Below are 19,570 nucleotides of genomic sequence, written 5' to 3' on the forward strand. Positions count from 1 at the left end.
ATTTTTCAGTGTTAGGATATATCTCACTAGTTTTAATGCAAAGGAATAACGCCCACTGATCTAGAATTATCTCCAATCTGATTATTTTATATCTATCCCAGCACCTGCAAATCAATCACCCAGTCAATAGTATTTGAGGACTTTGTGCAGAACACTGCGCTAAGAATTTGAGAGACTATGCTAAAGTACAATAGAATAAGCAATAAGGCATGTTTTCTGCCTTCAAGGATCTTACAGTACTTAAAAAAAAATTACCATTAGTAGAAAAAATAGAAATTGTTTTAGTAATGGCATTTACTGAACATTCCATTGACTGCAATGCACTTACTGTATTAAGTATTTGTGAAAATACAACAGAAACACAAGACAAATTCCCTGATTTCCCAGAGTTTACACTCTACTGAATGGTCATAATGATGATGTGAAATATTTTCAAACTTATCTCTCCAATTTTTGTAAAAGTTTACTTAAAAGCAGTAGCATTCACAGAATTTCCCCTGGGAAAATAGAATTACTTCCTCACTTAGGAACTCATGTTCTGATCTCTAAATGGTATCCAAATAATGAACTAAGAAGTGAACATCACATATTAAACTGTGATAATTTTATGTAATTTAGCTTGCCTAAACTAGACTATGTTTCTCAAGAGCATTCTCTGCATGGTCTGTAATACCACAACCTGGCGTGTTTAGTAAAGTTCAATTCAGAAAATACTTAATATGCACCCATTGAGTGCACTCCAATATCCTCAAAGTCCATGGGTATCCAGTATATATCAATGATGGCAAAAATGCCTTTTCTGGCTTATAATTTATGAGAACCGGTGTAGCTTAGGAGAAAGATCAATCCCTGCTCTGCTACGTACCTACTATGTGATCTTGGGCAAGTCATTTCTCTGTGTTTCAGTTCTCTCATCGGCAAAATGGGGATTCGATACTTGCTTTCCCTCCTACTTGGACTGAGCACCCCATGTGGGACCTGATTGTTTTGTCACTCCAGGACTTAGTATAGTGTTTGGCACATAGTAAATGCTTAACAAATACCATTACTAGGATCTTCATGATCTCTAAGTTGGTCTGAGTCTTTACATCAAGTGTAGCTCACATTCTATGGCTCTCCACTTGGAAATATTAGACTTGATTGTATTCCATACAGGATTATGTAATGACTCAGCTAAGGATTCCTAGACTGCTTTAGTTTGGTTCAATTGAAAAAGAATTACTTCAACAATATGTATATCACATCGCTTTATCTAAGAGGTTAAAAAGAGACTCGAGCAAAGATGTTCTTGATTCAATTGTACAGATTCATTTCCCCCTTTTCTAGGTGGTTGCTAGTGAACTGGAATGCAGCAGAAGGAAATTAAGCTGATTAAAAGATTGCCCAGTTTTCAAGATGAATGAGAGGAGATTGGTCAATGTTGACTCTCTAACCCAAATTCTGCTTTAATGAGATACAAAAGAACCATTTCTTTCCTTTTGCATCAGCTTATGCTTTGGATTTAAATCTACCTCATTAGTTTCTTAATATTGCTTCCTTGGTTTAGGAGGCCTACTGGGAAACTCTTTTAGAAAGACTAATGTAACTGTGGGAAGAGAATACAGCGATGCTGAGATGGAGATTGTAGTGTATATTAAAAGTGCAAGAGATTTCTGCTCTGTTAAACCTAAACATCTCCTCCTCAGTTAAGAAAATGTTCTCCCTCATTTGAACATTGCTTTTATGTGGGAGATTCCCAAATGTCTCCCACCAGCCCCAATTCCCCACCTGCCTTATAATAATAATTGTGGTATTTGTTAAGAGCTTACTCTGTGATAAGCACTCAACTAAGTGCTGGGGCAGATACAAGATAATCTGGTTCCAGTTTCTTAAGCAATATTAAGAAACTAATGAGGTAGATTTAAATCCAAAGCATAAGCTGATACAAAAGGAAAGAAATGTCTACATTCAAAGTCTACATTCGAGGGAGAACAGGTATTGAACCTCCATTTTGCACATGAAGGAACTGAGGCACAGAGATGCTAAGCAATTTGCCCAAGGTCCAACAGCAGGTATGTGTTGGAATGGGAATTAGACTCCAGTTCCTCTCACTCCCAGGTCTATACTCTTTCCACTAAACCATACCGCTTTATGATATCACATTTCCTCCTACCCTCAGTACATCTCCCCATGGATGATCCACCAATAACTCAAACCCCATGTGGCAAAGGCAGAACACCTCATCCTACTCTCTTAAACCCAAATCCTCCTAACTTTCCCACCACGGTTGACACCAATGACAAACTCCCCATCCCAGAAGCTCACCACCTCATTTTTATTTCTGAATCCTCTCTGCCTTCCACCTCCCACCTTCAGTCTGTGTCTAAATCCTGTCTTTCCTTCACAATATTTCCTGGATCTTTCCCTTTCTCTCCATGTTTTCAGCCTCCACCTTGGTCCAAGCCCTGGTTTAAGCCCTCGTCATTGCCAATCTGGATAACTACATCAGCCTCCTTACTGACATAGGACACACCTCTCTTTCTTTGATACTTCCAGTGGCTCCATTTCTCTCCACATCAAACAGAAAAACCTAACAATTGGATTTGACTCTCAACCAGCCATCTCCGTTTTGGCTCTTTGCTCCCAGCTCTCCAGCTTACAATTTTACAGTTTACAATCTCCCAAGCTAACATACTGAACTACCTTGTTCTCAGTTCTCCCAACTCTGACCCAATGTGCATGGCTTTCCCTCAACCCCTCCTTTTAATCTGCTAAACCACATCCTTCCCTACTTTGAAAGACACATCCTATGAGAGGCATTTCTTGACTAATCATACCTCTTTGGCACCATTAGCATTCATGTGTACATCTCTTTATTTTTCATTTATTATTTATATGTTTCAGAACTGATTTTTTCATTAGTCGCATCCCAATCAATCCATCAGTCGTATTTATTGTGTGCTATTCTGTTCTTTTATGTTTGCTCCTACTGTATGTTAACAAATTGTGTCTGTCTCATGAGCAGAGATTGTGTCTTCTATTCCAATTGTATACTTTCCACCTGCCCAGAGCAGTGCTCTACATCTAAGCACTTGGCCCAATTTCTTTTATCATCAGTTTTTATTGAGCACTGACAACTAGTGATATTTGATCTAGTCGATGCTCAATAAAAACTGATGATTAAAGAAATTGGGTCAAGTGCTTATTTGGGATGAAAAGTTCATGTTACTCCTTTGTTTCTTTTAAATTTTCCTTCATGCTTGACTCTACTTTTTTATGGCATTTGTTAAGCGCTTACTGTGCGCCAGGAACCGTATTAAGCACTGGAGTAGATACAAGCTGATCATGTTGGACACAGTTCATGTCCCACTTGGGGCTCCCAATTTTAATCCCCATTTTATAAATGAGACAATTAAAACTCAGGGAAATAAAGTGACTTACCCAAGGTCACACAGGTGACAAGTGGAGGCAGGATTAGAACCCAGGTCCTTCTGACTCCCAGGCCCATGCTCTATCCACTAGATCCACTGTTTCTCTAACTCTAAGACCAAGATGACAGTTTGTGGTCCTGTCTGGAGCCAACGGGATGAAGGGGACCTCGGTCATGAAAGGTTTAACATCTCATATCCCAACTGAGGCTGGATGCTGCAGGACAGAAGTAAGAGCAAAGATTCTCCCATCATCTTGTCATTGTTTGGGCCTGAAGTGCAGGACTACGGATTGTGGATGTAAGTACTGAGATCCCTTATCCGCCAGTTCCTAGGCAGTATAGGGTCCTAAAGTGGTTTATTAAATCCTATTTTCCTCTTGAACAAGCAGGAAAACCAGGCAACCTAAAATCACGGAAGCTGGTCTCCTCAGCTTTAAGCAAAGAGGTGGATCACCCATGTGACTTGCTTTTAAATCAGGTGTGGCACCATGGTAGGCCAGGGCAAGATAGCAAGGATTCAGTCTCCCCTGCAAGCCTGGTGGAGGCCTGGTGGAGGCCTGGAGAAGGCACGCTTTTCTCGCCTTGGCTACCCAATCCTCCAGAGCAGTTAGTTGGTCTAGTTGGGAAGTAGAATGGCCTTGTGGAAAGAGCCTGAGCCTGGGAGTCAGAGCACCTGGGTTCAAATTCCAGCTCTGCCATGTGCCTGCTGTGTGACCTTGGACAAGTAACTTCACTTCTCTGTGCCTCAGTTCCCTCATCTTCTGAATGGGGATTCAGTACCCGTTCTCTCCAACTTAGACTGTGAGCCCCATATGGGACCTGGTTATCTTGTATCTACCCCACTGCTTAATACAGTGCTTGGCACTGTACATGGGACTGTTAATACAGTCTGGGAAGCAGTGACATAGTGGCAAAAGCCCGGGCTTGGGAGTCAGAGGATGTGAGTTCTAATCCCGACTCTGCCATTTGTCTGCTGTGTGAGCTTGGGCAAGTCACTTCACTTCTCTGTGCCTCAGTTACCTCATCTGTAAAATGGGGATTAAGACAGTGAGCCCCATGTGGGACACCTTAATTACCCAGAGCTTAGAACAGTGCTTGACACAGTAAGTCCTTAACAAATACTATAATTATTATTATTATTGGCACATAGAGCTTAACAAATATTATGATTATTATTACTATGGCATGCAATGCTGCTGGAGTCCCCAGCCAGGGCTGGGGAACTTCTGGCATCCTGGTCCTATGCCCTGAGGGGATCTGGCCTGGTGTGGTTGTTCTTGTTTCAGGTACCCCAGGGGACAATGTACAGAGTGAGATGATTCCCTGGACCCAGCCAAATCTTCAAGGTCAGTTTAGAGTCTCCGGGGGTATACTCAGAATCGGCTGCTCAGTGCAGTCGAGGGCAGGGCTTCCAGCCAGGCTGGCAGAAGTGCTCTGAGCTCTGCCAGCACTCACTTCCTCTCCTCCAGTTCTCTCCTTGACCCCTCCTATCTTGTTTCTGCTCCCTTCACTCCACTGAAACTGTCCTCTCCAGGGTCACCAATGACCTTCTTGCCAAATCCAATGACCTCTGCTCTATCCTAATCCTCCTTGATCTTTCAGCTGCCTATGACACTGTAGACTACCCCTTTCTCTGGTTCCCTCTATGCCTCCCTTCCTTTAAGAATGGGAGTCCCTCAAGGCTCAGTTCTGGGTCCCCTTTTCTCCATCTACATCCACTCCCTTGGAGAACTCATTCACTTCCATGGCTTCAACTATTCATTCATTCATTCATTCAATAGTATTTATTGAGCGCTTACTATGTGCAGAGCACTGTACTAAGCGCTTGGGATGAACAAGTCGGCAACAGATAGAGACAGTTCCTGCCGTTTGACGGGCTTACGGTCTAATCGGGGGAGACGGACAGACAAGAACAATGGCAATAAACAGAGTCGAGGGGAAGAACATCTCGTAAAAACAATGGCAACTAAATAGAATCGAGGCAATATACAATTCATTAACAAAATAAATAGGGTAACGAAAATATATACAGTTGAGCGGACGAGTACAGTGCTGTGGGGATGGGAAGGGAGAGGTGGAGGAGCAGAGGGAAAAGGGGAAAATGAGGCTTTAGCTGCGGAGAGGTAAAGGGGGGATGGCAGAGGGAGTAGAGGGGGAAGAGGAGCTCAGTCTGGGAACGCCTCTTGGAGGAGATGATTTTTAAGTAGGGTTTTGAAGAGGGAAAGAGAATCAGTTTGGCAGAGGTGAGGAGGGAGGGCGTTCCAGGACCGCGGGAGGACGTGACCCAGGGGTCGACGGTGGGATAGGCGAGACCGAGGGACGGCGAGGAGGTGGGCGGCAGAGGAGCGGAGCGTGCGGGGTGGGCGGTAGAAAGAGAGAAGGGAGGAGAGGTAGGAAGGGGCAAAGTGATGGAGAGCCTTGAAGCCTAGAGTGAGGAGTTTTTGTTTGGAGCGGAGGTCGATAGGCAACCACTGGAGTTGTTTAAGAAGGGGAGTGACATGCCCAGATCGTTTCTGCAGGAAGATGAGCCGGGCAGCAGAGTGAAGAATAGACCGGAGCGGGGCGAGAGAGGAGGAAGGGAGGTCAGAGAGAAGGCTGACACGGTAGTCTAGCCGGGATATAACGAGAGCCCGTAACAGTAAGGTAGCCGTCTGGGTGGAGAGGAAAGGGCGGATCTTGGCGATATCGTAGAGGTGAAACCGGCAGGTCTTGGTAACGGATAGGATGTGTGGGGTGAACGAGAGGGACGAGTCAAGGATGACACCGAGATCGCAGGCCCGAGAGACGGGAAGGATGGTCGTGCCATCCACGGTGATAGAGAAGTCTGGGAGAGGACCGGGTTCGGGAGGGAAGATGAGGAGCTCAGTCTCGCTCATGTTGAGTTTTAGGTGGCGGGCCGACATCCAGGTGGAGACGTCCCGGAGGCGGGAGGAGATGCGAGCCTGAAGGGAGGGGGAGAGGACAGGGGCGGAGATGTAGATCTACGTGTCATCTGCGTAGAGATGGTAGTCAAAGCCGTGAGAGCGGATGAGTTCACCGAGGGAGTGAGTGTAAATGGAGAACAGAAGAGGGACAAGAACTGACCCTTGAGGAACTCCAACAGTTAAAGGATGGGAGGGGGAGGAGGCTCCAGCGAAGGAGACCGAGAATGACCGGCCAGAGAGGTAAGAGGAGAACCGGGAGAGGACAGAGTCCGTGAAGCCAAGGTGAGATAAGGTATGGAGGAGGAGGGGATGGTCGACAGTGTCAAAGGCAGCAGAGAGGTCAAAGAGGATTAGAATGGAGTAGGAGCCATTGGATTTGGCAAGAAGGAGGTCATGGGTGACCTTAGAGAGAGCAGTCTCGGTAGAGTGGAGGGGACGGAAGCCAGATTGGAAGGGGTCTAGGAGAGAATGGGAGTTAAGGAATTCTAAGCATCGATTGTAGACGACTCGTTCTAGGATTTTGGAAAGGAAGGGTAGTAGGGAGATAGGACGATAACTGGAGGGGGAAGTGGGGTCAAGAGCGGGTTTTACCATTTCTACATGGATAATTCCCAAATCCACATCTCTCACCCTGACCTCTCTCCTTCTCTGTAGTCTCACATTTCCTCCTGATTTCAGGACATCTCTTCTTGGATGTCCTGCCGACACCTCAAACTAAACATGTCCAAAACAGAAATCTTCATCTTTCCACCCAAACCCTGTCCTTCTCATTTCTTTCCCATAACTGAACATAACACCACCAACTTCCCTGTCTCACAGTCCTGAAACATTGACATTATTCCTGACTCATCTGTCTCATACAGCTCACATTCTCCATTTGTCACCAAATCCTGTCAGTTCTACCTTCGCAACATTGCTAAAATCCACCTTTTCCTCTCCATCCAAACTGCTACTACGTTGATCCAAGCACTTTACCTATCCCGCCTTGACTACTGCATCAGTCCTCTTGCTGACCTCCCTGCCTCCTGGCTCTCCTCATTCCAGTTCACACTTCACTCTGTTCCCTAGATCAGTTTTCTAAAATGATATTCAGTCCAACTCTTCCCGTTCCTCAAAACCCCCAGTGGTTGCCCATCCACCGCTGCATCGAACAGAAGCTCCTTTTCATAGGCTTTAAAATCCTCAACCAACTCACCTCCTCCTACCTCACCTAGCTGATTTTCTACTACAGTCCAGTCTGCACACTTCTCTCCTTTAATGCCAATCTACTCACTGTACACCAATATCATCTATTTTCCTGCTGGCCTGGGACTCTCTCCGCTTCATATCCTACCAGTGATCATTCTTCTTATCTTCAGAGCCTTATTAAAATCACATTTCCTCCAAGAGGCCTTCTCCAACTAAGCGTTCATTTCCCCTACTCCCTCTCCCTTCTGAATCACCCTTGCACTTGAATCTCTACCTATTATTCACCCCACCCTCCACCCCACAGGGCTTATGTACAGATCCCTAATTTATTTTAATGTTTGTCTCCTCCTTTCAGTCAGTCAGTCGATCAATAATGTTTATTGAGCACTTACTGTGGGCAGAGCACTGTACTAAGTGCTTGGGAGAGTAACAAAATAAGGGACAGTCCCTGCTCACGAGTCCTCTAGACTGTAAACTCCTTGTGGGCAGGGAGCATATCTACCAACTCTGTTGTGCTCTCTCAAGTGCTTAGTACAGTGCTCTGCATATAGTAAGGGCTCAATAAATACTACTGATTGATTGCAATTCCCCCAGGGCTGATGGGGGATCATTTGAGATCAGATTCACAGGCTACCACAATGGGGACCAGGCCGAGCATCTCTGCGACTGTAGTAATTGACTTTGCCCTTACGCACTGAGTGCAGGAGTTGTCCCAGAGCACAGAATGTAATATGCGGTATTTGTTAAGCGCTTACTTTTCTTTTAATAGTGCTTGTTGAGCACTCACTATGTGTCAAACTCTGTTCTAAGTGCTAGGGTAGATACAAGTTAATCAGGTTGGGCAGAGTCCCTATCCCACAGGGCACTCGCAGTCTAATAAGGTAGGAGGACAGGAATTGAATCCCCATCTTACAGTTGAGAAAACTGAGGCACAGATAAGTTAAGTCAGAGGTCATGGGTTCGAATCCCTGCTCTGCTACTTGGAAGCTGTGTGACTGTGGGCAAGTCACTTCACTTCTCTGGGCCTCAGTTACCTCATCTGTAAAATGGGGATTAACTGTGAGTCTCACGTGAGACAACCTGATTACCCTGTATCTGCCCCAGCGTTTAGAACAGTGCTCTGCACATAGTAAGCACTTAACAAATACCAACATTACTGATTAGCCCAAGGTCACACAGCAAGCAAGTGGTGGAGCCAGGATCAGAACCCAGATGCTAAGGCTCCCCGCCCTGGGCTTTATTTACTAAGTCATGCTACTTCCCACTGGGCCATGCTGTTTCCCAGTGTTCCAAGCCCTATGCTAAGCATTGGGGTGGATACAAGATAATCCATCCGGGTAGTTCCTGCCTCATATAGGGCTCTCAGAGTTGATTCTAGGCACTGAGCACGTGAATGGCCATGGTGCAGAGTATAGATGTAAAGTGGGGTGAGGGAGGAAGGGGGTAGGATGCAATTCCGGAATAGCGTACAGAAACAATGCCCCTAAAAGATTCCCTAGATGCACAGTATGTACCTTAAAGTCTCAGGGGCAATCATTCAAGTGGAACCTTTCAAAACCTAGTGATTTTCCAAAACCAGAGTAAGACAGTACCTGCTCTTGGGAGACAGGAGACTATATTTTTTAGCTCTGACCTCTTTTTGCCTCTAGATCCCTTCTTTGTCCCTGTTGTTTCAAGAAGCTATCTATAAAGATCCAGTTCTATTTTCTTACCATTTATTTACATCCTTAGCAGGCAACATCTTCAATCTAGGTATTAATGCGATGGTACCAGGAGTAAATTGCCTCTGAATCCAAGTAATTTTTCTTTGCTCTTGTGACTCTTTCAGACTCTCCTTGGAATACCTTGTTGACTCGCCTCCTGCACGCTAAGGGAAAGTGGTTCTTGTGAAATGCACTGGGTTAGATCCTCAGCCAGAGAAAGACCATCTTCCTCTGTTGCTATGGCTCTAGTGGGGTAATAGCCAATCAGAACAGAGATGAATATATTTGTCTCTGTTGCTAAAGGCAGATCAGGTTCATCAGCCAATCGAAAGGAGAGATAATCCTGCTCTGAAACATCAGCTTTAAAATTAAGGGCAACATTTTTGCTTGTTTTTTTGTTTTGTTATTTTTTTGGTTAGGGGATTTTTTTATTCATCATTTATTAAAAGCTCTCTTTTCACATTGTACTATGTAGAAGCCTGGGAAAATGCAAAGTATCTATTAGGATGTATTCTTGGCCCTTGAGGAGTTTATAATCCTAAGGGGAACAAAGGAAAATAGGGCAAAGTCACTCCAATATAACATTCCTGCTTTGCTCCCCGGGGTCGGCTTCAGGTGGTGATGTGCCCTGAGTGGGGAGCTCAAAGTGTCATCCCTCAAATATCACAAAGCATGCAGGATGTGCGTGATGTTGTGTGCCTTTCTGCACGACATATCGACTTGCGCTTTTTCACCATGCAGTGAAGCGGTGGTCTCCAGACTTAGTAGGTATCCCCCTAACTCTAACCCCACTCATACCCTGGGCCCTGGGGCTGAGTCTGCTGGGTTCTTCCCCCAGTCCTGTCTCTGTCCTTGTCATTCCTGGGTCTGCCCTATCCCCTCCATTTTGTTCTGTTTTGCCTTGCTGTCTATCTCCCCCATTTAGACTGTGAGCCCATTACTGGGCAGGGTTTGTCTCTATCTGTTGCCGAAATGTACATTCCAAGCGTTTAGTACAGTGCTCTGCACATAGTAAGTTCTCAATAAATACTATTGAATGAATGAATGAATCTTCACCACTTTTGTCTGCACACCCCCTGCCACTCTCTACTTTGTCCCTCTGGTCTCAACCCAGAGGCGCTCTGGGCTGAATCTCAGGCTGGAAAAACCCAGGATAGGGGTGCTGAGAAGAACTGATCCTGGGCCACTGGGCCACCTTTGCTGAGCAGGAAGAGCCAATCTCTTGCCTTGTGAGCAGCCCCACTCTCTCTGTGGGTGACCCTAAATGTAAGAGGCACCCACACCTTCCTCTCTGGTTTCTCTCAGCCCCCGGCTTGGAACGGCTTAACTGCTTCCCTTTCTCCATGGCTGGCTGCTCCTCCACCTGGATGCTGGCAGGGAGCTAGTGTTTGTCAGGTCTGAAACCTTGCTCTGTGTACCCCTGGAGCCCACAGTAGGGGACAAATAAGGTAGGACTAGCTGGCGGCCTTCCCCGGGGTGAAAGAGAATCCCAGACTCCCTGCCTTTGTTCACCATGAAAAGGGCCAATCCTGGCCTCTGCCTTCCCTGGGGCTGAAACGCCCTCTGACCTGGGTTGCATGATGACCCAGATCCAAATAAAGAGAAGCTCGTGTCCCACCAAACTGAGTAGCTCTCTGCCCCTCCTCAGTCTTAGGAAGGAGGAGGAAGGGGGAGCAGGAGAGGAGGCCTCCCCCAAAACTTATATTTTAAAAAATCAAACATTTTAAAGAGACTTCTTTTATTTCTGAGGGTGGAGAAGTGGAGGATCCATGTAGAACTATAACTAATGATGGCGGCTGTGACTCTGAAGAGATGCAATGGCCATCTTGATAAGGAAGTCTGATTTGGGCACCATCTTGAATGTCCCAAGTGACAGCCATCTTGAGAGCATTGGGTGGCACACCGCAGCCCCCAACAGAGGTGCTTACCTTGCTTAAAATTTGAAGCCGCCCTGTCTCCCCCTTCTCTGATACACCTTCTATTTTTTAGAATATTAATCGATATAAAATGTACTCAAGAATGGGTTTTCAACAACTTTTATTTTGTAAACATTTCCTTCCCTTACAACCACAAATGCAGACATTTCCTGCCAATTTCCCACACCTGCTTTATCTCATAGGAAGACCTTTTACCAATCAGCGGTGAAGGTCATCACTAGTCCCATAAAATCAACAACGAGGTGAGTTACTTCCAAATTAGGCAGTACACAGAGCTGTTCCTTGTTGGGTGGGTGGCCTGGAATAAATCAGTCAGGGCAGGGTTGTCACTCAAGTAGACTCAGTCTGGAAGCTTAAGGAGAGGGCATTAGTTCCCACTCCTTAAATCACTGCCCTTGGACTCAGGTCATTCTGGCTGATTCAGCTGGACCCAAGATGCTCTGCCACTCAGATGGGAAAGATGAGGATTCCTAAGGAAAGAGGCCAAAGGCAATTGGGCCAATTCACTCTAACTAAAGGATTGGCCTAGCAGTAAATACCTTTAGTTGATCTGATCCTAAATCAGGAGATATTCTTTCTCTCCTTCACCTCCCCGAGTCCTGGGAAGTAGCTCTAGAGGAATTCTAGATGATTGGAGTTAAAGAATCTAGAAAAGTTGTGAATCTAGGACTCCATGTCCTGGATTGAGGAAAATAATCAACCAAAACAAATCCTGGCCTCTGGAGAGGCTGCCACACCCCTAAGTCCAAAATTTCCAGTGACATTAAGTCATGTCACTTCTGCCTGGACCGCGTCTTTTTTACTCACTAAATCATTTGTGCATAGGCTGACTGAGAAATCCACATAAAATGTGGGCTCAGGGTGATGTTTCTGAGATTAAACTCCCTCTGGGAGACCTAATAGAACTTTGCTACCTTGTGTTTTATTTCAATGTTTATCGGAACTGAAAACTCTGAGGTAGGCTCCTCTTCTTGATCCCCAACTTTCCATAGCCTCGTTATTAACTTCGAAAGTAGAATCTCCCAGCCTCAAGCCCACCTTCCTTCCCTCAGGAGAAACACCTAAATCATTAAAACACCTAGAACCATCACTACAGGGATGGCTCTCCTCAGGTGCAACAACTGAAGAGTCTCTGATGGGCAAAACTCATCAAAGCTAACTTGGTAACAGTCCCCGTTTGCTGAGAAATCCATTTTGCCACGGAGGCTTCTATGCATTTCAACAAAAAATCACTGGAAGTCAGCTCTCTGAGGGGGTTCTCCACCAGGCCCTGAAATACCAAGATACAGGATTATCCATGGAATTCCTTTGCGCATCAGGGGAGATGGGCGGAAACTTGACCAAAAGAGCTGAGCTTAACTTCTGCCCTTTGGGTCCTGCCCAACTCCCCCTCCTAAAGGATTCAATCATCATCTACTTTAAAAAATAATGATAAAAGTACATTTATCCTTCCTTTTCTTCTGGGCTTAGACAGAATGCCTGCTTCGCTGTATGTTGTCTTTCTTCTTCTCTGTAAATGGCTTTGGATTAACTTTTGCACAGCACTTAAATATTACTCAAGAGGAAGGATGACGATAATGTAAAATGGGCTTAGCAATGCCAACTTTCTTCACAGAGGAAGAGCGACTCATAAAAATAACCATAAAGCTCTTCACAAATGTAAAGTGATATAGAAGGCATAGCAGTAATAATGAAAAGAGATTCCTTTTCCTTCTCCTCTGCTAAGACCTCACAATATCTCTCAGGCCACAAGAGAAAACAATCCTGCTCAAAAACCACAGACTAGGAGGTGACATTAGATGAGGATAATACCACAGTGAATAAGGAACAAATATGAGACAGGGTCATCCACGTGAGAGACTCAAACTCGGGAAGGAGGCAGACTTTTTCCAAAGAGATTTAACCCCATTTTTTCTCAGTCTTGAAGCGCTGACCTAATAAAGGCAGGCTGGGAGGAGAGCCAGACCTGAGAAGCAGGAGCTGTCCTTATTACAGCTGAGAAAATGGCTCCCACTGGCACAGCTCTGTAACATGATTTTTAAGGACACTATGCTGAGCCTAAGGCTCCCACTTAGATATCAGACATTGGTGTGCTTTCAAATCTGGTTCACAAAGGTGAAATAGTGCAGGAAGCACACCTGAGTAATGAAAGCAGCCACTAAAATTAATTTCCATCTCTCCCTGACTACCTCTAGATAGGATTGCATCGACAACAGATGTGTCTAAAAAAAACATCACCTTCCTCATTTCCTGAAAATCCCAAGTTCACACTGAATGTCTCACCATGATCCCAAGGAGGCATAATAAGGTAGGGAGTTCTCTGAGCTTTCCTCATCCAGAAGGTGGTGAGGCTTCCAGGGAAATTATACCAACATTCCAGGAGGAGAAAGGAACTGTGTCCAACATCGATGTTATTTTTCAAAAAATCATGGAAATGGCTCAGCTTGGTGGCTGGTAAAGAAAGCTCCCCTTAAAGATAGACATTTCTAGCCTGCTAACCTCAGAGCCTTAAGGGATGATTCTGTTGCTATCCATTAAACCCCAGCATTGTTCAAAACCTCTTTTTACACAAATGCCTCTGACATTAGTTTGTACCGCCTAAGCCTCATGAGGGTATAGATGGTGCCTACCAACTCTTGCCCATGTCCTGCCTCTGGCCTGGAACACCCTCTCTCTTCATATCTCCAACAGCCAATCACTCTTCCCCTCTCCAAAGCCTTATTTTTTTATGGCATCTGTTAAACGCTTACTATATGCCATACACTGTTCTAAGCACTAGGGTGGATAAAGGTAATCGAGTTGGACACAGTCCATGTCCCACAGAGGGTTCACAGTCTTCATCCTCATTTTACAAATGAGGTACCTGAGGCGCAGAAAAGTTAAGTGACTTGCCCAAGGTCACACAGCAGACAAGTGACAGAACAGGGATTAGAACCCAGGTCCTCTGACTCCCAGGCCCCTGCTTTAAGCACCAGGCCACACTGTTTCATTTTAAAATCACATCTCCTCCAAGAGGGCTTCCCTAAACTCTCATTTCCTCGTCTCCCATTCCCTTCTGTGTCGCCCCTGCTCTTGGATTTGTTTCCCTTATTCACTACTCAGCATTTATGTATATATCCATACATTCATTCATTTACATTCATTTTTGTCTCTCCCTCTAGACTGTAAGTTTCCTATGGGCAGGGAATGTGTCTACATTATGCTCTCCCAAGCGCTCAGGACAGTGCTCCGCACAGGGTATGTGCTCAATAAATATTCATTCATTCAATCTTATTTAATGAACGCTTACTGCGTGCAGAGCACTGTACTAAGTACTTGGAGAGTACAATTTGGCAACAAATATGACTGATTTAGCGATACTTTTCATAAATCATGGAAATGGCTCAGGAAGTAGCTGGTAGGAAGACTCCTGTTACAGATAAACATTTCTAGCCTGATAACCTCAGAGCCTCAAGGGAGGACTCCATTTGAGCCCTAGAACTGTTCAAAAGCTCTTTTTAAACAAATGCCTTTTAGTTTGTGCCACCTAAGCTCCTAGAGGGTATGGATGGCACCTATCAGCTTTATTGCATTATCACCTCCCAAGCGCTTAGTACAGGGGTCTGTATACAGTAAGCACTCAAATTGATTGATGGAGGGTAGATTCAGGAGTTTTCTATGCTTGACAAGTTGTATGTGATGCCAGAACAACTAAGGGAGGCTGTGAAATTTCCCAAACAGGATACATTCTCAAGACTCTGTAATGGCACAAATTTGGGTCTAGTCTATTGTCAGGGAGAAGAATTAGATGGTTCCTCTAGGTCCTCTCCAGCCCTAGGATTTTTTTGAGTCAGACTTCTGGGTGCCAAAGCGCTCAAGAGCCAGTTATGAATTGTTTCTGTCTTCTTAGGTCACTGGAAGAAATATGTATTTTATATATTTGTGGAAGTGGGGAAATGGAGAGCCCTAACAAAGTGTGATTCTCATGTACTTATCTTCAAATTGTATCTTATAAATTATCTATTTATATTAATGTCTGTCTCCCCCTCTAGATGGTAAGCTCCTTATGGGCAGGGAACGTTTCTGCTAATTCTGTTGTGTTATACTCTTCCAAGTATATGCCTTCCCTGACTAAACCCTCCTCGCCTGTTCTTCAACTCCCTTCTGGGTCACCCTGCCTTATTCCCCTCAGTCATCCCCCTTCCCAGCACCACGGTACTTATGTATATACCTGTAATTTATTTATTCATTTATTCGTGTATGTTAAGGTCTGCCTCCCTCTTTAGACTGTGAGCTCGTTGTGGGCAGGAAATGTGTCTATATATTGTTTTATGTACTCTTCCAAATGCTTAGGATAGTGCTTGGCACACAGTATGTACTCAATAAATGACTGAATGAATGAATGAGCACTTAGTACAGTGCTCTGCACATAGTAAATGCTCAATAAATATCATTGATTGATTGATCGACTGGCCAGGATTTCAGATCTCAAGAGCAGAATTGATCAAAATTTTGCTGGCCCTGTTTAATCAAACTGAATTGAAATATGCCCAACAAAATGACTGTACTAGATCTTTTTTAAGAAATCCCACAGTCTTCCAAACTCAGAGAAAGCAGGACCCAGAGAAAAGCAAAACTTTATTTACATAATTTATATTTCCATATGACAAGATTATATAACCTTATGGCACTTCTTTTTGTTTCAATAATGAGTTCACTCCCTGGAAAAAGAACAGCCTTTTCTGGGGGTAAAAAAACTCCATTTAAATCAGGGAAGAATATCTTTTCTCAGGTGTGAGAAAGAACTCAAAATATGAGGCCTCCTGAATGCTGCTCTCTTTCAAAGTTCAAATTATTGGCATTTAATCATTCATTCCTTCAGTGGTATTTATTGAACACTTACTGTGGACAGAGTACTGTGCTAAGCACTTGGAAGAGTTCAGTACAGTCAAGTTGGTAGACATGATCCCTGTCACAAGGATCTAGACTGTGAGCCCCTTGTGGAACGGGGACTGTGTCCAACCTGGTAATCTTATATCTGCTCAGAAGAGTGATTGACACATAGTAAGCACTTAACAAATACAATAACAAACAAACAAGGAACTTCCCAGTTAATCATATGGAGTTCATAGTCAGATAGTTAATTATAAGATTTAAGAGTCTGAAAAGACTGTTACGATGTATTCATTCATTCAATCATTTATTGAGCACTTACTGTGTGCAGAGCATTGTACTGAGCGCTTATGAGGTTGAATGCTACATTTCTGCACAGGCTGACTAGATTCAGGCCCAAATCACAAGTTCAATAACCTCGTGTTTCAGTCATTTAGCTGTTCTTTGCTCACATTACACCTTACCTCATTCTCTTTGCTTCTCCCAAACAAATGTTTTAACTTTCCCTCTCCTCCTTTAGAGCCTTCTTAAAAAGCCCACAATCTGTGTTCTCTTTGAAGCAGGTTGGTCTACTGGAAAGAACATATAGGCCTGAGAGTCAGGAGCCCTGGATGCCAATCCGTGGCTCCACCAATTGCCTGCTGTGTGACCTTGGGCAAGTTACTTGATTCTTCTGTGCCTCAATTTCCTCATCTGTAAAATGGAGTTAAAATATCTGTTCTCCCTCCCCTTTAGACTGTGAGGCCCATGAGCGACGGGGACTATGTCCGATCTGCTTACACTGTATCAATCCCAGCGTTTAGTACTGTCGTTTAGACTGTGAGTCCATTATTGGGCAGGGATTGTCTCTATCTGTTGCCGAATTATACACTCCAAGCGCTTAGTACAGTGCTGTTTACATAGTAAGCGCTCAATAAATACTATTGAATGAATGAATGAATGATTAGCACATAGTAAGTGCTTAACAAAAAATTCAAATATTATTGACGACTCTATCATTTGCCTTCCACATTCAACCTGTTACTAAGACTTCTTCTAGGATGTGCCACATCCTTCCCTCTCTCCACTTCCTCCCTTAAGACTACCACCCTGGCTCAAGTCCTCAGTACCTCCCAGCTGGATTAACCTAAGAGACTCCTTATTGGATGCCCAACCTCCAGTCTTTTCTGTCAACTTTACCCTTGACAACACAACTCATCTTCTTAAAAAGTAACTTGGAACACATCACTACCTTCAAAAGATCCAAATGGCTATTTATGCAAGAAAACAAAAACCCAACCAACCTACTGTAGTCATTGCAAGTCTCCTGAATGTAGGGTACTGTACTAAGCAGTTTAGGAGAATGCAAGAGAAGTAAAAGACACCATCCCTATCCTGAAGGAGTTTACAAACTCATGATCAACAATTCATGGCTTTCTAACTTAACTACCTGCTCTCTTTTTCTTCTATTTCCCATCCTGTGCTTTCTGCCCCTCCCTGCAAAATTGAACCATACTATGCTTGTGACTCTCCCACCTGCGACCAATTGATCATGCCTTTCTCCTCCATGGAACAACCTTCCAAACTATGCTCCTTCCTCCCTTCAAAATCTTCTTGTAGAGTTTTCCTCTTCCTCCAGGACAACTTCCCTAACTAATCCAATTCCTCTCTGCTGATCCCATCCCATCCATTCATCAATAGAATGTATTGAGTCTTTATATCACAGAACGTTGTACTTAGCACTTGGGAGACCACAATATAGCTAGTAGATAGGATGCCTGCCCACAGAGAGCTTACAGTCTAGGCATACGCTAAAATAAATTACGGATATTTACGGAGGTGCCACGGGGCTGAGGGTGGGGTGAATATCAAGGGTTTAAAGGGTATAGATACAAGTGCAAGGATGTCACAGAAGGGAGAGGGAGTAGGGGAGGACTTAGTCAGGGAAGGCTTCTTGGAAGAGATATGATTTTAATAATTTAATAATAATTTAATAATGATTTTTGAAGGTGGGGACAGTGGCAGTCTATTAAATATGATGGGGAGGAGTTCCAGACCAGAGGGAGGACGTGAACAAGGGGTTGACAACAGGAGAGATGAGACTGAGGTACAGTGAGAAGTCTGGCATTGGTGGAATGAAGTGTGTAGCCTAAGTTGTAGCAGGAAATCCGTGAAGTATGGTCGGAGGGGGTGAGCTGATTGAGTGCTTTAAAGCTAAAGGTGAGGAGTTTCTGTTAGGTGTGAAGATGGATGGGCAAACCCGGAGGCTCTTGAGGAGTGGCGAGATGTGGACTGAACATTTTTTTAGAAAAATGATCCGGGAAGTAGCGTGAAGTGTGGACTGGAGTGGGGAGAGACAGCAGGCGTGGAGGTCAGCAAGGAGGCTGATGCAGTAGGCAAGGCAGGATGTGATAAGTACCTGGATCAGCAGAGCAGTAGTTTAGATGGAGAGAAAAGGGTAGATTTTAGTGATATTGTGAAGGTAAAACTGACACAATTTGGTGACAGATTGAATATGTGGGTTAAATGAGAGAGATGAGGGGAGGACAACACCAAGGTTATGGGCTTGTGAGACAGAGAGGTTGGTAGTTGTCTACAGTGACAGGAAAGACATGAGGAGGACAGGTTTTATGTAGGAAGATGAGGAGTTCTGTTTTGGGCATGTTTAGTTTTAGGTGTTGGCAGGACATCCAAGAAGAAAGTAGGAGAAAATGTCAAACTGCAGAGAAGGAGATAGGTCAGAGCTGGAGATATAGATTGGGGAATCAACTGCACAGAGACGGGAGTTGAAGCTGTGGGAGTGGGAGTGGGAGTTAAAGCTCTAAGGGAGTGAGTATAGAAGGAGATTAAAAGGGATAGCAGTGGAGAAGCAGTGTGGCCTAGTGGATACAGCTTGGGTTCTAACCCGATCTCCGCCACTTGTCTGCTCTGTGACACTGGGAAAGTCACTTATTTGTGCTTCAGTTTCTTCATCTGTAAAATGGGGATTAGGACTGTGAGCTCCATGTGAGTCATGGACTCTGTGTAACCTGATTATCTTATACCTACCCTAGTGCTTAGTACCATGCTTGGCAGATAGTAAGTGCTTAACAAATGCCATTAAAAAAGAAAATAGAAGAAGCCACTCTACCATGGGAACACAGAACAGAAGTAAAAGATCTAGTTCTTTCCATGAAGGACTTACAAGCCAATGAGAGAGATGAGAGAGAAGATGAGAGAGACAAGTAGACAGGGGCAGTATGACCTAGTGGAAAAAGGACGGGCTTGGAGTCAGGTAGATAGGGGCAGTATGGCCTAGTGGAAAGAGGATGGGCTTGGAGTCAGGTAGATAGGGGCAGTATGGCCTAGTGGAAAGAGGATGGGCTTGGAGTCAGAGGGTCTGGGTTCTAATCCCAGCTCTGCCATGTGCCAGATATGTGACCCTGGGCAAGTCACTTCACCTCTCTGAGCCTCAGATATCTCATCTGTAAAATGGGGATTCAACCCAATTCCCTCCAACTTAGACTGTGAGCCCAATGTAGGAGAGGGACTCTGTCCAACTGATTATCTTGTATCTAT

This window comes from Ornithorhynchus anatinus, chromosome 2, assembly GCF_004115215.2.
Source record: "Ornithorhynchus anatinus isolate Pmale09 chromosome 2, mOrnAna1.pri.v4, whole genome shotgun sequence".
NCBI lineage: Eukaryota > Metazoa > Chordata > Mammalia > Monotremata > Ornithorhynchidae > Ornithorhynchus > Ornithorhynchus anatinus.